Source organism: Globicephala melas, chromosome 7 (assembly GCF_963455315.2).
Source record: "Globicephala melas chromosome 7, mGloMel1.2, whole genome shotgun sequence".
In the NCBI taxonomy this organism is placed as follows: Eukaryota; Metazoa; Chordata; class Mammalia; order Artiodactyla; family Delphinidae; genus Globicephala; species Globicephala melas.
In genome coordinates, this window is record NC_083320.1 from 24,941,321 (window position 1) to 24,966,026 (window position 24,706).

The window sequence follows — 24,706 nt, forward strand, 5'->3', positions numbered from 1 at the left end:
TATTTCAGTGATTCTAAATTCAAACTTTAGTATTTTTTTCCCTGTAAATATTTATGTGCTGTGTGTGAAAATGGGTCCTTTTTAGAGGTACTTATTATGACAGACACTGCACTCTCTAGTTATGTTTAGCAGCTTATGACCATTCTTAATGTGGAATATATATATATATATATATATATATATATAGGCATGGAGAAAGAAAAAATGTATATGTGTGTGTGTTTGTGTGTGTCCGTGTGTGTCTTTGTTTGTGTCCTGCTGACTACACAGCTATGATGTTGGCCTTGTCAAGGCTGGTACTTATGTGGCTTTCAGACATTCCTCGTCATAGCCGATTCACTTAACCACTTCCCTTAAGCAATTCTTTGTCTTTCTCGCCACAGTAGATAACAGTTTTCTTTGGCCTTTGCCTTTTCAGCTGGCTGTAGAGCTTGAAATTCCTTAGTGCTGCATTTCAGTTTTATCTGTTCCTACCTAATTGAGGCGAGGAATAGAGTCTAAGGTTAAATGCAGAATATTATAAGATCAATTCCTCCAATTAAAAATAATTTTATTATACTCTACCTTCAAAACAGTACAAGAGGTAAAGAGGAAAAAAAGTATGACACAGGGCTTCCCTGGTGGTGCAGTGGTTGATTGTCTGCCTGCCAATGCAGGGGACACGGGTTCATGCCCCAGTCCGGGAAGATCCCACATGCCGCAGAGCGGCTGGGCCCGTGAGCCATGGCCGCTGAGCCTGCGCATCCAGAGCCTGTGCTCCGCAATGGGAGAGGCCACAACAGTGAGAGACCCGCATAACTCAAAAAAAAAAAAAAAAAAGTATGACATGGAACTATCTTCCTACTTCACCCTTCTCTATTTATTGTTAAAGATTATGCATATTGCTGAGTTAAAACAAGAGTAGTATAGTCTTGGTTAATAAATATCGCTGTGTATTTATTTGTGTTATTTTAAAAAGAAGCCTTATTTTGGTTCCAATTTGACTTTATTCCGTCTTTCAACAATGATAGTAGCAGAAGTAAATTGGTGATGGTTACATCTTTGACATTATAAATGACAAAACATTTATTATTTTTATAGTAAATTTTCTCTTTTTAAGGTTTCTCTGTTGACAAAATCTCACTAACATTAGTGCCATTTTAGCAAGGAAGTTTCTACAAAGGAGGAGCATTTTTCTACCAACTGGTGGCTGTTACTAGTCAGTATTTTCTTCCTGTGTGTATAGCAAATTATCTCCAACTACCCGTGAATTTCAAAGCTTTATTATTGCCTTTGACTGTAGACTCGCTGATTATGTGATGAAAAGGAAACTTTTCACAATATTTATATTTATGTCATAGAGCAGTTATCATATTTCAATTTTCTTTAACCACTCTCTCAAGCTCTTCTATTGCCAGAATAAAAAGAGTACTTCCACACAAAGATTTAGATATAATGGTATCTTGGAAAGGGAAATATATGGATAGGGATGAAGATAAGTCCTTCATCTTGGTTCTTTTTCTGTCTTTGTTAAAATCACTTTTGTCTTACTTTATTTTTCACTTAAATATAGTTTACACGGGCTTCCCTGGTGGCACAGTGGTTGAGAGTCTGCCTTCCGACGCAGGGGACATGGGTTCATGCCCCGGTCTGGGAAGATCCCACATGCCGTGGAGCGGCTGGGCCCGTGAGCCATGCCCGCTGAGCCTGTGCGTCCGGAGCCTGTGCTCCGCAATGGGAGAGGCCACAACAGTGAGAGGCCCATGTACTGCAAAATATATATATATATATAGTTAACACATAAGATTATATTAGTTTCAGGTGTAAGACATAATGATTTGGTATTTGTTTATATTGCAAAATGACCATCACAATAAGTCTAGTTAACATCCATTACCATATGGTTACATTTTTTTTCTTGTAATAAAATCTTTTAAGACCTACTCTCTTAGCAACTTTCAAATATGCAGTACAGTGTTATTGACTATAGTCACCATGCTGTATATTATATCACCATGACATTGATTTTATAACTGGAGGTTTGTACTTTTTAACCCCCTTCACCTGTATCAATTCTTATACATTAAAAGAGATGTTTATTAGTTATTTCATTTTTTACACTACATATGTGACTCTTAGCTCTATGATTATGACCAAAGAGATATTACCAACTTATTCCTGCTCTTCTCCCTCACTGTTGTCCACAATGTTATTTTTGTTTTTCTTTTTCTCTCTGTATACCATGAGGTGTGTTATCTTTGTTTCACTTCTCTAAATGTAATCTATAGCCAATCACTATATTCATTTGATTTATTTAATATGTATCTAGCACTCATGTTGAAATAAATATTAAATAGACTATTCAAGCATAACTTTTAAATTTATCTGCTTTTCTATTTTTTAGTATCTAAATTTTACTGGATAACAAATGAAAGTAGTATAACCATTTCTGGTGAAAATTCATAGTGTTCCCTGTTATCTCTATGGCTAGCCCCTGGGAAATTATCTGGTTTCATTTCATCTTTGCAAAAGCATCATTCTTCAAGTTTGGTATAAATTATAGCCCCACTACCAGCAGCCTCAAGATGCCCATAGTTCCTGGATTGTAGAGAATTCATATGAGCAAGTATTTCCAAAATATTTTAATATGAGTACAGACACAGGAACCTAGTGTGGGGTTTCCATGAGGATGGCAAACATGATATAACCTCTCCTAACTAGAAAAATACTCACTTTAAAACTCAGTTATGAGCAACGTCTTAAACATCAGATCTAAATGGAAACTCAGGTGAGGGTATATCTCTGTACACCACTATTAACTTCACTTGAACCATTTCATTTTCTGACACTCAGCAAGGCAGTACAAGGCATACTCTCCCCTCTCATCTCGTTAAAACCCATTGTTCTAAGTCTTGCCCAGTGTTTGCAATTTATACCTCCCTACTTTGAATGTCCCTATGGCTGTCCACTCTTACAACCAAACTTCTTCATAGTTATCTGCACATTTTGTTACCATTTTCTCACATTTATTCAAATTTCATTTTACACCATTCAATTAAACTCTTCTATTTCAAAAATGCCAGTGACCTCTGTGTTGCCAAATCCAATGATAATGTCATATCCCATCATCTGTCAAGTTATCCATTCTTTGTTGGATGGACATCCTCTCAGGCTGTTTTATTTTCAGTCCCTTTTACAGGCTCCTCCTCCTCTACTAGACCTACAAATATTGTGGTGACTTATTTATATGTAAAACATTTCCAGTATTATATCAGAGGGTTTCATCTGAATTCCAGACTCATAAATACAAATGTACATATAGAATTTACATAAGATGACTAATATATATTCTAGCTTAACATCTCCAAATGTAAATTCTTGAAACTTAGTTCTCACCTCCCAACCATTTTATCCATTTGTCTTACCATTTCAGGAATTGGTATTGTTATACATTTGAATGCTTAAATTAGAAACCTCAAGGGCATTCTTATTTCTCCTCAATCTCCATCTGATCCATCAATAAGTCCTATGACTGTCTAAACTGTATCTAGAATCCATTTCTCTCTATCTCCACTGCCACTATCCTGGTCTAAACCAGCGTTAGCTCTCACTTGTACTATTGTAGTTGCCTTCTACTGGCTCTTGAGGTTTCCATTGCCCACCTAAAATTCAGTCCTTTCAAGGCACCTATAATGATCTTTTAAAAACATAATTCTGGTGATGTCATTGCCTCTCAGCACCTTCTGTTTGCACATGGAATGAAATACAAATCCTTTAATGATGCTTGTAATGCCCTACATGTTCTCCCTAACATGCAGTTCACTCAGGTCCCAACCTTTTCATGCCAATTCTCCCTTCTTTTCTTCACTATTCACACTCTGCAAGATGTTTCTGTTTCTAGAATATACCACTTTACTTTGCATACACTTTTTCTTTTCCTTGGAGTACTTTCCTACTGTCCTTTATATGACCAACTCTTCCTTCAAGTCTTAGTTTTATATTTACATCTTCTGACAGGCTTTCTCTGACAATCCACTCCTCCTCATAATCTAAATTAGATTCGCCAACCCACCCCATTCCCCCTAGACACATTTGTGTGCACTGCGCATAATTATTTTTACTGGTGTCTTTGTACTAATTATCACAACTTGTAATTACCAATTTATTTAATTTACAGTTATATTATTTCTGTTCCCCACTAGGGTGAAACCCTGTAAATGTTGGAATCATATCTGCCTCATTCACCAGTACATAGCAGAGTTTTGTGAAGAGCAATGATCTCAGTATTTAAGACATCATCAATTTTAAGATAAACTGTTATTTTATGTATCGTTAAGTAGAAAAAAATGTTGATGATGAAACTCTAATACAGTTCTTTTGTATCACTTACTACTTTTGCAACATATTCAAAGAGGCTTTTAATATTAAAATTTTTAGACAGGAATTTTAGCATGTCATCTTATGCATGCATAAAAGTACAAAAAAAAAGAGCAAAATAAATTGGTTACAGTATTCTTAAACTTCTTTCCATTAATAGAGTAACGCATAGCACTCTTCAACTCTTCATTTTCATTGTCTACGGGATCCAGAGCACGGGTGATTTAATGGTGCAATCTAGTTCCTGGGATATTCTTCCAAACTGTTGACAATCACTCTACAAGGTTAATGCTAGTGATTATTTTTATCTTACCAGATGGTGTTAGTGTAAATTTTTTATACAAATTTCTGTTAACTCCTATTTCTTCCTCAAATTGTTCATAAATGGTTTGTTTGCTTATGAAGTTGTGCCATCATGCCATCAGAAATAACAAGTGAGTTCACAGTGTGTAGAGAGTCATTACGAAGTCATAACTGTCATCTGGCTAATCGCAATTTTAACACCCCAATTTCAGAGATGCTAATATATGAAAAATGTGCACCTTAGAAGAGATGAAATAAGATAGCAGATAGTCAATGACTGCTTTTTCTTCCCACAGTTCTCTCTATGGCTGGTTCCTTCTCATTCAGTTTTCAGTTCAAAAGTCATGACCTCAGAAGGGCCTTCCTTGACAATCCTATTTAAAGTAACTTAGCACCCCATCCCTTGCCCTGCACCAGTCACTCCCTGTAAAATTATCTGTTTAATTTCACTTATAACCCGTATCTTTAGCTGATATTTTATTGTTTGTGTATGTATGCATTTATTTTAAATTAGGAAATAACTTATTTATTTATTTATATTTGTTTAAAGAGAATAGGACCTTTTCTCTCTCATTGGAGATGTGAAGAAAATTTGTTAAATGGATAGATGGATGGATAGATGGGTGCTTTTTCTAACTTGGTTTTTATACTTAAATATCAGTTGGGCAGTCTACTTGGTTTTGTTTTCACTTTTGATCCTTTCTAATTATCTTGTATTTCAAGAACAGTCTCATCCTATCTCTACACTCAGCTCATATTCTTCAAATACCTGATCCAGCTCAAGTCTTGCACCACAAGCTGTTACTCTCAGGGGATGAGGGTATCATAGTAGCCAGCAAGAGAAGTTATTTTCCCAGATATAGTGTGATGGTTGATGACAAGAAAGAGAGGGAAAAAGAAAGCTCTGAATAAAAAGAATTTTCGATACAACTGAATTTTCCGTTTATGATGGAAGCAAAGGAACTGATTTGGGAAATGTATATGAGAAGTGACAGTATTTATTAGGGAATTGGCTATGAGAAAATATATATCAATATGATTTTTTTAAAGTGTGGCACGAAGTTTTACTTATTTCTCATACAGGCAAAAAATATTGGTTATCTTAAAAGCATATTTATATTTGAATGTCTTATTCATTTGTCCTTAAAAATGTACATTTGTGTTGATTGTAGTGTGTCATGTAAAAAACACTTCAATATTAGAAAACACAATTCAAAATATGTATTTTCAGTAACTCCATACTCTGTGCTGTATCATACTCTGTTGTTGAAAAGGATCTGTACATGAGGTGGTAAACAAGACTCTAATTACATATCACCCAGCAAGTAGAAAAGAAAACAGAATTTTCCAGGCATATAAGAGATCCTAGGCTTGAGTCAGTTCAAAATTATAACCAGAACACTGTAAAAGAAGTCATGGCTCTCCAAGAAATGTCAAGAGCTTGCTAATAGCAGCTACTGGCTTTTTGTTTTCCAAGTGATTTAAAAGTGCTTGCCATGTACAGATGAAGGGTTTTATGTAGTTTATTGGCAAACTCATCTTGCAATGTTCTGGTCAAGGTTTAAATGTGCCATACTCATGTATTCATGTTGAAGTTGGAGGTTTTTAAGTTCTTTGACTACAAAAAATAATTGACTCTATGTTGGGGGTAATAAACAGCTCAGAATGAATTGTACACCTTTCAGCATTTTGCCGCATGAGTAGATACTCTTGTTAAGACCCATGAGATCTATCATGTCGCATAGGAAGAAGGATGATACACATTGGTTCAATTGGGGAATGAAAATGAAAATATTAAGTAAAGATAAGCCTTGACTTGCACATCTATTAAAGGTGAAAGCTGTAGTATAATGTAAGAGTTTAGTAACAAATCCATTGTGCTTCCTGATGTGCAATAAACCTAAAGGGCTGGCTGTTTTGGAGCTGAACATATTTGACTACATTATTATGTAATTGCCTGTAAATTAAATTAAATGACATTTTCATGTCAATGCTCACATCAGTTGCATTTTTAAAACAATAGTAATTTTTACCAGATTTGTGTCTTTAACCACAGTGGGTTAATTTAGAACTGAGCTTAAGACAAAGTTATGATTTATTACACACCCATACCCACACCCACGTGGAGAGAACTCCTTAAGTAAAATGAAATAGTGCTGCCCAATCCAAAAAGATTAGTGGTTATTTACAATATTCTGTATTTTATAAGAAGATTTTGCAGAATGGATATCATTTTCTGGGATTGTGATAAATGGATTTGGCAGCGGTCATGGAAATTTTCTTTGCAGTATATGAAAGTATGTCTACATATTGAATTGTGTACCCTGGCCCTATTCCAGCTATTCTCTGGGATCTGTTTATCACAGGCCATGCATGGAAATGGAACCATAAACAACTTCTCACTTCTGAGGAGTTAGAACACTAATCACTTTTGTAGTATGCCTGCAAAATATTGAACACTAAATGTTGTGGATTAAAAAGATTAAAAAATACTAACCCTTATTGTGGTCAGTGACAATTTTAAACTGTTCCATTCCACGAGCCCCAAAGGACAAATACCCTGAGAACTGATGGGATTAGGTAAGAACTCTGCATGTTCCTGCACGTTAACTAGTTATTTTCTATTTCTTACACTCACTCTTTTATTGTATTTAACTTTTATTTAAGTGACTACTATGCCTTCCAATAACATAGACATCTATTTTCCTGGTTTTATTTTCAGTTTCTCCCTCTGTAATATCATGTAGCTCTATAACTTGGGGGGATACTACTCATGTTGAATATTATATGATGTTTATGAAGCCTTACAAAATGTCTTCATTTAAAGTGCAAATGGTTTTAAAACTTATTTAGAAAACAAAAATAGCGAGACATTGGGCCAAGCATATTACAAATTTTATTTCATTTAAAACTGATTTAAAAAAACCAAAAACATTAGGACATTTCAAGAAGTCACATTTTACAGTTGAGGACACTGAGATGGACAGATGATAAGTAGCATGCCCAACACTGCTACAAGTGGTGGATTCAGATTTGAAACCCATGCAGTCTGACTCCAGAGGGGGTAACCACTTAACGTCCTATTTAAGAGAATCTGAATAATAAAATTTTTGTAAGTAATTAGATTTTGTCTTTATATTCTATGTATTGGATTTATGCAATGCAAGAGTGGGAATGGAAGATTAGTTACATGGGCAAATGGAAATGAGAGGGTTTTCTTTACTTCCTCTCTTCCTTCACAGAGGGAGGTGGTTTTAGGTAGAAGGTCAGCTGAATGTCTTAGTGTGGATAATCACATTAGCCACTTGCTCCCAAATTTAACCTTTTTCCTCAGTCGGAAGGAACTTGGAAATCTTGAGGGAGGATTTATTGCTCTCTATTGTTGACAAACTGTTAAACATGTTAATTACTTTGGAAATTGCCATATGAAAAACTGAATCTTCAATGCAATAATTCACAGAACCAGCTGGAGTTCTTCATACTTGTTGATTCATGATTGGAAAAGGAACAGCTTTGGGAAGAATTAAGGAATAAGATGACCTTCCATGGGAAGGGGAAAAGGATAGTAACCACATTCAGATAAATCTGTGAAATCTAAGGCTTATCTAAGGAGATAAACCAATCACTAGCACCAAACCCTCTGAGAACATTTCAGCTCAATTTTATTGTTCTTATATCCTGATCTGTCCCCAAAGGGGACAGGTTTGAAGAGGGTCTTGCTTTAGGATCCTCACACCATCCTTGACAACTCCTCACCCAATCCCATCCCACCCCGCCCCACCTTAGTGGTAATCTCTGGTATCAGTTTGGTAGGTTTCTTTCTATAAGTTCTACTTTTTCATTTTCATAAAAAAGTTCCTGGCAATCCTTAAATGTTAACACATATAGATCTACCTGGGTCCTTGTAGCAGTCTATATTTTGTATTTATGTATGAGTATGAGTATGAGTACATCATCAGTATTCTCATCAACAGAGTATTATATCTGAAGTCTTTCCCTAAACATTCTTAAACATGTTCCTTATACATATGTATAGACATTTCTCCAGAATAGCTGATAAAAATCATCTCATAGTCATTTTAAATTTTAGCAGATATTTTCAAACTGTCCTGCAAAATGGTTGAACAAATTCACATATATACAAGGAATAGATGAGATAACATATTTCCACTTTGACATAATTTTTTTTATTATTATTCCAAAGCCCTTTATATCATTCACTTATCTACTTTTGTTAATATTTAATTTAGATTAGACCCTAACATTTTTAACCATTTTGTTGGATTAAGAATGACATCCTGTTTTTGTTTTTATTTTTCAGGTCTTAATTACAATTTTATATAACATATTCTAACACTTTTTAGGCATTTATTTTTCTTCTGCTTATATAAAATCTATAGATTAATATGAAATATTCACATGAACCTCACTATTTAAAAGTAATTTTATCCAATGGATAAATCTATTGGCCTAAACTTTGTTTATTTTCACTACTTGAGATGCTAGCATCCTAGATATTTTTAATTTAATGTAGATTATATAAAATAATACTTAAATTTGATTATATTTGAATAGTTGAAATTATAGAAGCAAATACAGTATATATTTAGTTTACTATTAAATATATTGTATCTAATTTGTTTAGGGTCTTGGTTAAAAAAACCTTCAAAGCATTCAAGAATTAATAAGTTAATAATTTAAAAGTAATTAGCACAGATCCTGGAATTAAGAAGATTTCAAACACATAGTAGCAGATTGATTTTTAATGTTACTTGTTAGTTATTATCATTTTCATGATTATTACTTAAGCTAGGTATATTAGAATTATTAGTCAGTTTATACTATTTTAGACATATACAACTAAATTAAATTTTAGTGGTATGAATTTCATGAAAAAGAGTTGTTCTAAAAATAATGAGTGTTGGTTTAGAATATATACTTTGGCCTCTGTCGGTTTAGCTGCTATGTGCTATTTAAAAACAAAATATTTAATAATGTAGTAATGTCTATAATAAAATGTTAGTTGAATTAAAATTAAAAAAAATTAAAACAAAATATTTAAATCAGGATAAAATGTTGATGTGACATTTTAAGTAAGATCATTATTGAAGGGAGTGAATGATTACTGTGAGAAAATGGTGTAATCTGAGTTGGAAAAAAAAAAAATATTAGCCACCAAAAAATGCTAGGGCAGCACCACCTTCATCTAAGTACCAAAAGCCATGAATTTAGGGCTTGATAATAATATTAGAACATAAAGTATTTATATGAATAGACTTAATATATATGGCTAAGTACAGAGTACTGAAACAAATTAAGACTGGCATATTTAGACAGATACCTAGATCACAGAGGAAGCCAATGTTATTCCGTCTTCTGCTCTGAAGTCTTTGTTTCTACTACTACTCCACCAAAATTCTCAGAAATATTAGATATAAAGATAGATGATATCCAAGGAAACATGATTGAGATTTTAAATATTGATAGAACGTATATACCATCATGTTCTGCAGTCCAGAAAAAACGCTTCCTCCTTTGTCTTGTTTTTCTTTCTATAATACATGAATAGCAATATTATCAGTCAATTATATTAGTGAGAAAAGATATTTAAAACAGTGAAACGTATAAACTATAAGAAATTAAATTTGTGTTTCAAATAATCATTTTATTTGGATTATATTATGAAAAAGTATGTTACTCATAAGTATATTTGTGCAGTTTGCTTGTGAGTATTTTTCTAATTTTATAAACATTTAACTCTATACATATATTTTTCATTTCACCTATAATACTTAATTTTCCACATCTCTCTCTACTTAATTAAAACCTCCTCAAAGACAGGTCTGATTTATCTCTATCTCTGAATATTATTTCTGTGTTGTAGTTATTTTTATAAAAGTTTAAAGAATAAAATTCCAAAGAGAAATTTTAAGTAAAAATAAAAGAAAAAAAAATAGATGACCTGACTAATCAGGGGTCTTTCCTAGCACTATTATACAAGAATCATATATTAAAGTTTATAACTCATAGCATGATAGTAGCATTGAGTCCAGGCTTTCATTTACTTCAGTTACAAAAGGACTTATATATCCCAAAGAGAAGCTGTCCTTTGTTTAAGACAGAAAAATCTTTCTACTGACATATAGAAAAATACGTCACATAATGTAATCTCTTGCTTTCCTTGTATTTCTATGATTTTTGTTTCTTATTATGCCAAGGCCTTTCGTATCATTCTTCTATCAGATTATATCTCTTGACCTTGAATATTTAACTATGTTTCCTCATTTTCTCCATTTATTATTTGATTTTAATTTTCGTTTTTGATGTCTTATTTAAATTATTTATCTTCTATTGTTTTGCTTAAGTTATTCTTTACTCATTAAAACTTTTTTCTAATTTTACATATTTAATCTCATCTCAAAGAAAATTTGTGATATGGTTTATTTTCTAATTTATACAGTGATTTAGAAATGATCACATTCAATTTCCTCATTTTGCAAATGAGAAAAAAGGCCCATTTGTGACAGACACTATAGCAAAAGCTAGTTGGAGTGGGAAATGAGTAGTTCCCATTCTGGTTTCACTTTTGTTATGCCATGCAATATTTTATTGCTCTTAAATATTTTTTAAAGCATGTGGTGATTATCCCCAAAAGGCCACATCCTATATTTAACATTTATGTAAATTTCCTTATTTATTCCTCACTACAGCCTCATGAGATCATGTTGTATCTCAATTTCATGGATACCAAACTGAGAGTTAGAGCCAGAGAATGAAACAACATCTCAAAATCTTTTCCTAGTTTCTGTATTTTTGTTTGTTTTTTACTTTAACCATTTAGGTCCATTTTCTCTTCCACGTTATTTTTTTTTTAATTTTGATTTTACATTGGATTTTGCAAGTCATTTGCACAGATATTGACATTAAAAATAGTTAATAAAATACTGATATGCTAAATTGTGAGGAGTGGCCAAATGAAGATGTTCATCCTTTCATCAGAGAAATTAAAATAACTTAAAAAGATGTCTTTGGGGTGCTTCAAATTGACATTCATTTTCAGCTAATACACACTGTAGAATATTTCTGAAATACAGACAGCAAGCTGCACATATTCCTTACTTACATAAATTATAGAGTCATTTTCTAGTGAATACAGATAGTTGGAAATCTGTAACAAAAATAAATGCATTTTGTTCTCATAAGCATTGATGCTGCAGGCCATGATATTCCCAAACAAGGATGACGGTTATTACTAAGAAATGGTTCAATTTGGTTGGCACTACGCTGTTTTGTCAAGTATGAATAAAATAAAATAACAGAATATAGTCACATTATTTTGAGTAAAAGAGAATTCTTTGAGAAGGATAAGAGATGTGATAATATAGACCTATTGTCCCCTTATGAGATAATTTTTAAAACATTTTAGTTACATGGGTCTAATGCTGTTACCATCTAGATAATGGGAAATGAGTTTAAACAGAATAACAACAATCCCAATATAACATTTTGTGGCAAAGCAAGAAGGGTAGAACGGTTATTAAAAAGTTCAAAAAAGCAGAATTAAACTAGAAGACAATCATTTACAAGATATAACCATTTAAATTTATTAAAGTTAATTTATATGGAAGGGTTGTCCAGACTTTGGAAAGTATATTAATTGAGAATTAAATTAAGATGTTCTTGTTAGTTTATCTTAGTTATCTTTTCTTCACATCTAGTATTTAAATTGAAAAGTCATGCACACACATAGACACATAGATCCCATGCAGATATTTATGACCTTATGACAATCATGGAAAAACAAAAATTTTAAAGGAATTGGACACATAAGTCAAATCTACACTGTTATACTTCCTCACTGCCAGGAGATATTTGTCAAAAAGAGAAGTGGAAAATGTATGATTTTCAAATAGCTTGTGGATATTTATTGCAGGGAGTATTCCTCCACTATTAATGCATTGAATACTATCACAACAAAAATGAGCATATGTGAGCATCAGTATTCAGGATAAATTGCTTGTGTACTCACAGCATTCTAATAATTTACCTGGGGTATAAACTTACATTTTAGCTAATATTTTACATGTTTGCTCAGTTTCTAAGTTACAGACAAAATAGTGAAAACAGACAATTAGAAAAATTATTAGCTTATAAATGTGTTTTTATCTAGCTTGTAAAATATATGAATTCTTTATCTGTGATATAATTATTTCAAGATATATGAGCTAAATAAAGAGGCCAGGTCTATGTTGTTCATACACTTCTGGACACTCTTACCACACAAAAAAGGGAATAGATGTCTTCATATTTGTACTGCAGTTGCCTCTGTATTTTTATCACTTATTGGTGAGAACAATTTGCTACAAAGCAATAATAAAATGGAATGTAATCAAATGTCACTATGGTCTGTTATACTGCAGTAACGTCAAATAAGAATAATAGGTTTCATAAAACGCTGAGTGAATCTGGGAACAACCTGATTCAGTTGGTGCTCAGATTCATGGCTCAATAAAATTTATTCATATGCACTTGGTATACGCACATTGATACACAATAAGCTATGCTTGTGATTTTATTTAATAATACAGATTTTTTCCCACAGTGGATTATTGAAGGACTTTATTAGTAAGATTTTGTGAGCCAATATTCCTCAATAGATTTGAAATCACAAGTATAGCAATAATAAGGAGAAAATATACTTAATGGTTCTTAATTCCAGGATCCCTTACTAGAGGAGAAAAAGTAATCAAGGCTACACTCTGTTCGTAGACCCAAGATATAAGGTTTTCAAAAGCTACATTAATGTCAGGGAACATGAGCTAATTATATAACATGAAGTCAAAGACAAAAGTGTCACTATGACTGTGGTATCCTGAAATGCTTACGCCTACTTGGGTCCTCAACACCCAAGGCTCTCTTAACCTTTTGTGGTCCATTGAGACTTTCCCAGCTCAAGTCCTAGCTTCCAGTCTGATGAAACTCTGATCCCTTCCCTCCCTTGTACTATCTGTAGAAAGAAATATGTCATGTATGTGACGGAGATACCTAGCTATGTTTTCTCCAGGGCTTCAGTGAACGAAAGATGCATGGATTTAGGCTATAAAGTTTCACTGCGAAGTTTCAGTGGCTGAAGTAATCAGACAAAGTTTCAAGGTAAAACATGCTGTGTAACTTTTGTGTAAGGGTTCATTTCTGCCAAGAAGAATGATTTTTAGCTCAAACTTCCAGATTTGGATACCTGTCAGTACCAATTCAATTGTATCCATGTGTGGATGAGCAACGCCAGGGAGCATTGTGGGGTTTGATGGTTTCCAGAAAGATAAAACTTTATCTAAGCCACTCAAATTTAATTTAAAAATACAGATTTGTCTGATCAAACAGAACACTTCTGCCTTTTGAATTCTTCAGTATGTGACCTCTGGTAGAGAGAAGCCCATAGTACTTAGCATCAAAACAATAATCTTAAATATCCAAGTAGAAAGTAAAAAAAAAAAAAAAAATCTGGCCTCTGTATAAAACAGTAAAATAATGAATAATAAAAAAGATGATTTGTTCTTCTTCCAAGGCCAAAGATCCCTTTTCTCCTCTGGGCTTGATGGATATATATGTCTTCTGGTATAGTATTACGAGTCTGTGGAGTGGCAAAGGAAAAAATCAAGGCAAAGCCGTCCTATTCAGTGCCCATTTCATCATAGTGGAGTGGACCTATGAATGTGGAGAAAATTGATTTTTTTCTGAAGGAAATACTAGACATCAGCAGTTTGTCTCGACCCCTGGCTTCAAATACCACCTAGATACTAAAGACTCCCCCTTGCATTTCTGTATCTTTGCACTCTCCCCTGAACACAGACTCATATATAGTGGTCAGCTGCCTAGTCAATATCTTTGCTTAGATATTATATTTAATTAAGCACTAACTAAGCTGCTATAAAAAAAAATACTAAGTCACAAAATCGTGCCAAGCTTCAAAAGTGTCTAAAAGTTATGCCCGGCTAAAACTTAGGAGATCTATTATTAAAGAAGAGAGAATGAATATTGATGGGTAACCAGTAGCATCTGACTGCTGATATCCCATAGGCGTCTATAAGCATAATGTGTCCAAAAATGGAGCTCTTGAATTTTCCTTCTAAACATGCTTCCCCTATAGTTTGTCCGATTTCTGTAAATGTGAGCTATAGTCTTCTAGTTGCTCAGGATAAAAATCTTGGTGCTGTCTAGGATTCGTTCTTTTTTTTTTTTTCCCCCTTTCTGACTTAAAATTCTTTCCACTGGTAAATTTTGCCACCTTTTCCTTCTAAAAGATCCAGAATCTTACATGTTTCTTTACCTGTTCTGCTTACACCACAATCTGAGCCACTGTTATTTCTCACCTGGGTTGTTATTATAACCTCCAAACTCATCTTCATGTTCCCTACCTTGCCTTACAGCAGTGGATTCTGCACACAGCAACCATGATGCTCCTTTCCCAATCATGAGACTCCTCTGTTGGAGTATGCCTCACTCCTAGGTAAATAAGTGACAAGACTCTGTGTGTTCTACCTTTCTTCACTCACACTTCAGCCCCTACCCCTCTCCCCTCTCTCACTCCATTCCAGCCAGACTGTCCTTTCCTCTTAGCTATTCCTCAAGCACACAGAATACCTTCCCTCTTCAGGACCTTTGAAGCTACTGTTCTCTCTGCTTGAAACTGTCTCTCTAATTTCTGTGTTCAAGTTTTCACTTCCTTCAAGTCACTTTTCAAATACCACCTTTTCAGAGAGGTCTTTCAGATCAGGTCTGACTCTGACAATGTATAAACAATAACATACATGTCAGTCACTCTCTTTTACCTTTCCTTACTTTACTACTCTTCAAAAAATATATATGTACAGTTTTTAAGCATATATGTACATATTCAAAACATATTCAAGTATTAAGGTGTACTGAACATAGAAGTTGCTCCAAAATGATCAGTTGAGGGGTGAGTGATAGAATAATGGCCCCTCAAAGACGTCCACATTCTAATCACTGGAACCTGTTATACCATAAAGGGGAATTAAAGTTGCAGATGGAATTGTTTGCAAATCATTTGATCTTAAAATAGGAAAAATATTCTGGATTATCTCAATGGGCCCAGTGTAATCACAAGGGTGCTTAAAAGTGTAAGAGGAAGACAAGGGGAGAGAATCTGAGCAATGGCAGGATGAGAAGGACTTAGTCCATTGTGCTGGCTTTAAAGATGGATGGAGGGGCCATGAGCCAAGGAATGCAGACAACCTCTAGACTGAAAAGAGCAAGTAACCAGATTCTCCTCCAAGACTTACGGAAGAATATAGCCCAGCGAGACCGATTTCACACATGTAACCTCATTGTGGTAATTGTCACAGCAGCAATAGGAAACTAATACAAAGAGCAAGAGTTTTAAAGTTTAGTATAATTTGGATATTCTCTTAACAAAGGTAAGGTATTTGCCTGAGTTGGTGATTCTTACATCTGTGAGGATCCTTTTGTTCACAAACTTACCTTGCTTCATTCCTGTCTAACCTAAAACAGCACCTGTCTTTGCATGAATGCTGTGTATTTGTGTAAGACTGTTTTGTTTTCGGTTGGTCAGTGACTACCAGGTCTTTTAGTCTGATGTAAAAAATTAGGTTTGGGAAGTATTCTTCTTTTATTGATTCTACAGTGAAATTAATAACCACTCTGCTTAGACTTATTTAAAACTCTGTTAGTGCATATTGTCTGGAATATTTGGAACGGCCTTTGCTTGCTTTTGACATTAATGGTTGACCCTAATGTTCCTTTTCTCTAAACAGCCAATCTTCTTTTCAGAATTTTCTTCCTTTAGCACTATATTTAGCTAATAATTTGATGTGTTGTCATTTTGCTCTCCAACTAGTTTTAAGTTTCAGCAATTCAAAATGTGTTTGATATAATGGAACAAGTCTCTAGGATATACTAGCAGTTGTGTTTCTTTTCTTTTCTTGTTAAACCTGGACATTCATACAACCAAGAAAATGAGCTTTAAGTAAAGGTGGTATTTTCTTTTTTTCATTTTGTAAAATCAACTCTACAGAGCAAGCCATAGGCATTTAGCACAAACTTTTCTTTTTTATCCTGATCAATATATTGTTTAGGAGAAACTTAAATTAGTGCCACAAAGGGATTAAATATCATGGTCCCTTGCTGAGTTCTTCTTTTGCAAAATAGTCACCTACATAGTTATTGAGTACCCATTTCAGTAGAAACTGCATATGAATTTAAATGGTGTATTCAAGTACGTGAAGGATATTTAGAAAACTGACCACATTTCCACACATGAATGGAAGATATAGAATTTGAAGTTTCATGTATCTGACTCCAATTAATTAGCCTTTTTCTTAAAGTGAGTTTTTTTGTGTTTTTACATACTGCTTAAATTCTTCTTCTAGTTTGTCTTTTTTACCTCCAAGATCACTTTCTAGGGATTAAACCAGGCTGATCAAATTTGGTCAACTAATTACATAATAGTTAATTATTAAGAGTCTATTCTTAACTATTAAGAGTCTACTTTTAAACTGTGGGTGATAATATTTATCTTGCACTCAAGAATCTTACTGATTAGAATGAAAATAAGGGAAATTGTCGGGGATTTGGAAGAAAAGAGACTTGTAAGTTACTGCAATAAACAGTAAAAGAAGAGAGAAGGAAATAAAAGTAAAATTAAAGGAAAAGTGAATAGGGTTATATATGATACATTCTGGAAGAAAGTGCAACAGCATTAATTTTAATATATTTCAGTGAAGGATGTTGTAAGGATTGAGGTTTTAGAGATAATTAGTTTCACGGAGTGGAGTCTTTTAGTTTTCTAAAAACCAGTAGCTAAGGTATATATTAGATAATAAAAAAGAATCGGTTTTAGAGTTTAAAACCAATTAAATTCTCTGAATTAGTTTTAAATAAAGTTGTTTCACTTTGTTGTTGTTTTTTCTAGCTGTTATATTATTATTGATTAAAATATCTAACTGTAACCTATGATTTTTTTAATAGTTCATAATAGTCTGATAATACATGGAAAATTACTCAATTCTGAGATGTTATTAATACAATAATCTGCTTTTCAGCAATTGATCTGCAGCAAATATTTAAAAAATATATGCAGGACAGAATGAAAGAAGAAATCAAACTCTTTCTAGAAAATTGATGTTTTCAAAAACTATTTTTTCTCTTATGTATGTATAGAACTGATAATTTAGTTTAAAATAGAATTATATTTAAATAATTTTTCTAATTATTATATTTCAGCTTAGATATCAATAAATACTTGTGCAGTATTATCTTGTGTGAAATAGGGACAGAAATCTCCCATCATTGTACATTACCAACAGTAGAAATGTTTGTTATTTGTTTAAATATTTCGTGTTAGGTTAAAGACAAAACAAAACCAAACTCCTCTTAAAATGTCATTAGATCTTTTCATTCGAAACAATTTCTACTTATATTTTTATTTTATTATTTATTTATTATTTATTTTGCGGTACGCGGGCCTCTCACTGTTGTGGCCTCGCCGGTGTGGAGCACAGGCTCCGGACGCACAGGCTCAGTGGCCATGGCTCACGGGCCCAGCCGCTCCGCGGCATGTGGGATCTTCCCGGACCGGGGCATGAACCCATGTCCCCGGCATCGGCAGGCGGACTCTCAACCACTGGGCCACCGGGGAAGCCCTCTACTTATTTTTAATTTAATAAAAGTTTCATTGACTGCTTTTTGCAAGATAAGGGATAAATCACTGTGGGGCTTGTGGATGAACACATTGTAATCTCTGCCCTCAAAGAAGCATATATTGTCCAATGAAGAGATCAGACATTTAAACCAATGCTACAAATGAGCAAAACAATACTGGAGCAGAGTGAGGGAGTTACTTGTATATAAATTGAGAAGATTATAAAGTTTTTTAATTAAAAACAAATCTATTTTGTAAATCCCCAAACCTAACAAAAGTCATAACAAAAAATCAAACAGAAAAGTGGGACATAATTTCTAACAAAGCCACACAATATTCTGTGCCTATGCATCCATGTCCAAAGAGTTGCATTTCTGCAAAGAGAGAAAACATTATGAATTAAGTACTCTCACTATCATGTTTATGTAAATACAAAATTTCCTTTTTTTTTACAAATGATGCCCGTGGATATGGCATCCTTTATTTAACTTTACAAGTGCCAACGTCAACTGGCGTTTACTATTAAGGACAGTAAAATGTAGAAAGAAGTTATTAGGCTACAGGAGCTGTCAGTTTCTTTGACAATTCCAAAAATGCCAGATGCGTTCATAATAATAAATACTCTAGTTATGCGTGATGCCTGCAACCTCTGAGATAACGATGCTGGAAATCACCGCAGATGGCATCTTGAAATGGGATAAACATTGTGCAAGTGGTGAGAAGGCCAGGGTGAAAAGCAGTTATATTTCCACAGGCATTGGGTGAGAAATTTCCCCAGGTGCGTAATGCTGGCAGGACATTTGGAGCAGAGCACTCCTTCAGGTTGCCTCCGAGGGCTCTGATAGCACGCCACTCACTGCTCCTGCCAGGATCCATGCCCACACACAGTGTAACGCCATGTACCTGTCACGCTCTCAGAGGGAATCTGATGTATCTACTTGCTGCATGATTTTTTCTCTATCGTAGAAAAATGCCCATTGCTGAATGTAATCTCTATAAAAAGGGAGACCACAAATCATTAGAAGTGAAGTAAATGAATTTCAGAATAGCTAAGTGACTTACCCAAGGTCATAAGGCCAACAGAGAAAAGAGCTAAAGCACATACTCTGGGCTTTTGGCATCAAGAACATGCTCCTTCCACTCTGTTAGAGTAGCCTATTATATTGTTCACTATCACCACCCATTTGCTTCTCCAAATGAAAGAAAAATAGGAAAGAAATCCAAATGTATTTCAAAATAAAAAATATTTTTTAGTATATAATATGTATAAAACCAAACAGCTGTTTGATTTTTTAATAGCCAAGTTTTTTCTCACTATATTCACAGTGGAAGGGGTAAATATGATCACATTAAACAAAAAACTTGAATATTCATTTTTTAGCCATTCCAATTCAGATTTTAAATATTGGCTAGGAAGATAGTTTTGAATCCTAGTACGCTCAGTCCCTCTGTCTCTGTGGGGTATTGGTTCCAGGACACCCAAAGATACCAAAATCCTCAGGTGCTGAAGTCCTTTATATAAAATGGCATAGTATTTGCAAATAACCTAAGCACATCCTCCCATATACTTTAAATCATCTCTAGATTACTTATTAGATTACCTAATACATGTAAATAGTTGCTGGTGCAGTGGCAAATTTAAGTTTTACTTTTTGGAATTTTTTTTTCAGAATATTTTCAATTCGCTGTTGGTTAAGTCTGGTGATGCAGAACCCCAGGATACGGAGGGGCAACTGTATATAATTTTGAGATGGAGAAATCATTAGGTCTGTAAATATTGCTTAGGAAAATAGAAGAAGCCACTATATCTAGGGCAGTCCTACTGATTAAACTGCAGTAATGTGTATTTATAATGCTAGGAAGAGACATTGACAGTATCTAGTAAATAAACTAGGTTACTTATAAACAGTGGACATGTGACAAATCTTGGGGAGACACAGTTATTCTAAGTGCCCCAAGAGTTCATGTCCTCTATAGAGCCTTAGTAAGTTGCTAAATATAACATCAGGATTAGAAAATAAAATTGTCCCTCATCATGAATAATCAAGAGGTACCAAATCTTTTACTAAAGGGCAATTACTTTAAAATAGAGTTATTGTGAAGGGCCAATGTTTTAACAGAAAATTTGAGTTTGACTAGTTGACATTATTTGTTTAAATTCCTGAAAATACCTTTTTCTCTAATTTCCTACTTTTAAAGATGAATGAGTTTGCTTTACTTCCGTCTATGTTCTATTTCATTATGAGAAATGCAAAATGGAAATTGTGTGTGTGTGTGTGTGTGTGTGTGTGTGTGTGTGTGTTTAAACATAAAATAGTAATTAGACACTGACTGGGCAGCAGAAAGGTTAGATGTTCAATCTGTGCTATTTTAAGATGTGGGAACAACTGCTTTCTCTGTGTTGATGTCCTCTGAAATCCCAGCTAGTATGAGGAGAATTTCCAATTGAACATGCGAGAGCTACTAACTTTTTTGAAGCTCTCCTTCTTAAACGGGCCTTGTGTTTAGGAATCAGTTTACAGTTTCAGGATGCTCCTGGGCATTTATATTTGGAATACTGCCTTTGATGGAAAGGTGAGGCCTCCTGTTAGTGTGCACAGAGCAGCCCCTTCTGTAAGAATAGACATAGAACAGCTTGTCTGCTGATGAGAGTGGTGTTAAAATTATACTCTGGTTGTAACAGGAGGGCCCAAGAAGTTTACTTGAGGTTGACAATATAAGTTTATAAGTTGGGTAAGTTCACATTTCTGTTTACCTAATTCTAAAGAGTAATTTTTCACCAGGATTAGAGTATTTGATTGTCAATCAAGCCAAATATATTAGACTTGCCAACGACCACTTTCATTATATCATATTACTGTATTTAGGGATATAGAGATCTATAATTAACAAAAATAAATGATGATTTGAGGTAAACTCAAGTTATCAGATATATTGCCTTTTTTTGTTAAGAAATCTGGTAGGTAAACTACCATTCTGTTCTTGAACCTTTCTTAGAAATGTATTCTATAACATGTAAATTATGACAGCTCATGTCAGTGGAGATACAGACAATTTTTAATTCAAATTTAAATACTGTAGAACACTATTCTGTGTAATTGTACAAGTCTTTTGGGCAAGGATGTATCATTTAAAACATTCTATAAACCGCTTCTTGGTTGATTTCATAATTTCTGTTTAAGAGTCACAATCTGTTAACTTAGACAAAATATAATAAATGTCATACAAAATGTTACTGATGGATGTATTGTCTGAATTTAAATATAATTTTAGAACTGAAATAAATACGACCTTAAGAAGGCAGGTAGATCACTATTACCATCAAGGAAATAGGTGGATGAAGTGAATGTAGCTTCAAAAATGTCAAACCATAAATTCTATAGTAATTTTAACAAGGACAGCAGGTCAAATGTGAAAGGAACTAATTGCTTATGTGGTTATATGTCATCCTAGGAAGAAAATAAAACTTCAAGTTGTAATTGCTGATCATTATGACTTCCATGAATCTCATGATTTTTGAATGAAAGTCTTGACTGTGAAAGCTTTTGCCTTCTTTTTTTTCAAATGCGTAAATTGATTCACACGTTAATTTAGTAAATATTTATTGTGTTACAATATGTAAGGTACTGGGCCAACCGTGGTTACAGTTTATAAAAAGTAAAAACATAAATGCAGCACAGGAAAAGAAAATTTGAGAATAAAAGTTTGGATGGTTAAGCATGAAGATTCTATTTCACTTGTATTAATACTGTTCTATAAACGCAACTGTGAGATTTTGTAATTTAAGGTCAGGAGGCCCCGTACCTTGAACGATAAGCATATGATTCAGACACAAGTGACTGACTACAGGATGTTTCACCAGCAAAAGTAATTACTAATTCTATTCCCATTAGAAGAGAAATATAAATTAGTTAATGATTTTCTTTCCTTATCATTTTTAATTTAATGATCCTGAAAATGTTAGATAGCTGTTTGCTCTTGGAATTACAGAAAAGTCAAGGAGTGCATTTTTTCAAAAACTTTAATGGATTTTTAAGTCACTGTGTCATGAAAGGTTAGCAAATTTCTCTGGTCATTCTAATTAAAGTGCAGAAAATGCTTTTTGAATAGATGTCAGATAAATAGTTTTAGAAATACTCTTTTACAAATTACTTTTGTCAGATACATAGTAACTTAAATTTATAATGTATAGACACTTGAAGAAAATCTATTATGCCTCAGTAATATCATTTGTGACAGTGAACTCCAGGTAATTTTCCTAATTCTTCTGTGCTAAGGGCACAAATTAAATATAAAAGAAATGCCAATGAGATAGCACATTTAACCCAGTCATTAGGCATTCTCTTTATACCTTGTTTTTATCAAAATGATTAAACAACCTTAGATAAAACCTTTCATCCAGAAGACTTGGGTCAGATGATGATCAACAATATCATATTAGAAAGATAATGACATAATTTAGTTTAAAAGAAAACAGAAATAAAGTTTATAATGTTATTTTTTTAACCTTGAAAGTGACTGTATATTAAAAGACATTAATATGGCCTCTCCATTTTAAAGTTCATTATGCTTATTAGAAGAAATTCATAGATAAGAGGTATTCTTAAGGAACAAGGATGGGTCAGACAAGTAAAAGATGATTCTCCCCTCTATTTATCTTCAAGTTGAGGCAGGCACAAGGATGGAAGTCCCTCTGCATCTAAATCAGAGGAGCAGGCACAGGAAAAATAAATGGATACGAGCCAAATTTTGCAGATCTGCTTTCATATTCTTGCTTTTGATTTTTCAATTTGTGAGGACTACTTTAGTTATGGATTTTTTAAAAATTATGCTTCGTGATCTTACAGCCAGATGAAAATAGCTCTTCATATGCATCATTATAAAGATAAAATCCTATTGCCTAATTTATTTATATTCTTACTAAGCTAAATATCTATGAACCTCTAGCAGCATCTAGGAATCATTCATTTTTGGAATGGTTTTACATAAGGTAAGTATGGGCATACTTTCATTTAATTAAGTCCACATTTGATTACACAATTGTACATGGGTATGTGAATACAGGACTGGTAAAGCATACTGTTTATAGTGTATACTTAATATAATTTTTTTCTTTAAATTTTTCTTCCATTTTATTAATACAATCTTACTTATATTCATCATAATATTTGAAAGCTTTAAACTTAGATAATGTTTGTATAATATCAAGTATATTTTGTATATATATTATAATTTATGAATATTAAGTATATATAATTACGGGGTATGTAATATATATTGCTGATGATATATCAGCATGATAATTATTTAAATTATTGCTGAATCCCCAAGGTAAGTATTCTAGTAGCTTGATAGATTTGGCTAAGCAAATTACTTCTATATGTTTTGTTAACAAGGCCAAATGAATAAAATTGTAAATTATGAAGAAATTTTAACTTCAAAGAACGAATACCACTGGCATGTTGATTCATGTTAAAAAATAGCTTCTTGAAATTATTATAAGAAATAACTCAATCCATAGTTCTTTTGACCTAATGTAACATGTTAAACAGTCTTTTTCACATTTTTCAAAAGTTGATTGAATGACATATCTATGAAGTTCAGAAAAGTGATATGATCTGATTGTCATTTTAAAAGGATCATTCTGTATATTATTATTATACCATTCTTCTGAAAACTATAAATTCTTAAGTGGATTACCCAAGCTTGTGTGTAGATGACAGACTTTGGGTAAAAAAGGTAGAAATAAGGAAACCAGTTAGAAACTTACTGTAATAATAAGAGATGAGACATGAGGACAACTTGGACCAGGATGATAGCAGTGAAAATACTAGTGAAAGTTGTTGATTTGGGGCTACATTTTGAAGGGAAGGGATTTGCTGATGAACTAGGTGTGGAGTATGGAAGATGGTAGTCCAGGATGCTCTCAAGTTTGTTTGCTTACACCTGGAAGAATAAATTTATCAATTACCAAATAGAGAAAATTGGTGCAGCTCAGATTTGGAAAGGAGAATCAGGAATTCAATTTCGGACTTGTTAAGTCTGAGATCCTATTAGACAAAATTACTTAGGGGGCAGTTGGATGCATAGATCTAATGTTCAAGTGAAAGGTGTGGGATAGACATATATTTTGTCAGTCATCTGTGTGTAGTGATTTTAAGGCATGAAACTTGGAGAGAACGTCTTAGTGAGTGCAGGCAAAGAAGGAGTCTAATGACTGACCTTAGGCATGGCAGCAGTAGGGAGGGGAGGTAAGAACACTAAAGGAGAGTAAATAAGTGACTAGTGAGGTAGTTATGAGAAGAACAAGATACAATAGTAGTGCTTTTTTTTCCTTCCAGTTTTGTTGAGATATAATTGACATAT

At 33.5% G+C, this 24,706-nt stretch overlaps 1 protein-coding gene and 1 pseudogene across 1 annotated transcript in view; both read left to right on the forward strand.

The window, feature by feature from the left end:
- The window catches only part of ERBB4 (erb-b2 receptor tyrosine kinase 4), a 1,112,005-nt gene that overhangs the window by 623,790 nt on the left and 463,509 nt on the right, over positions 1-24,706 (forward strand). The window lies entirely within an intron of this gene.
- LOC138842763 (18S rRNA aminocarboxypropyltransferase pseudogene) overlaps positions 15,878-24,706 on the forward strand; it is a 32,089-nt pseudogene continuing 23,260 nt past the window's right edge.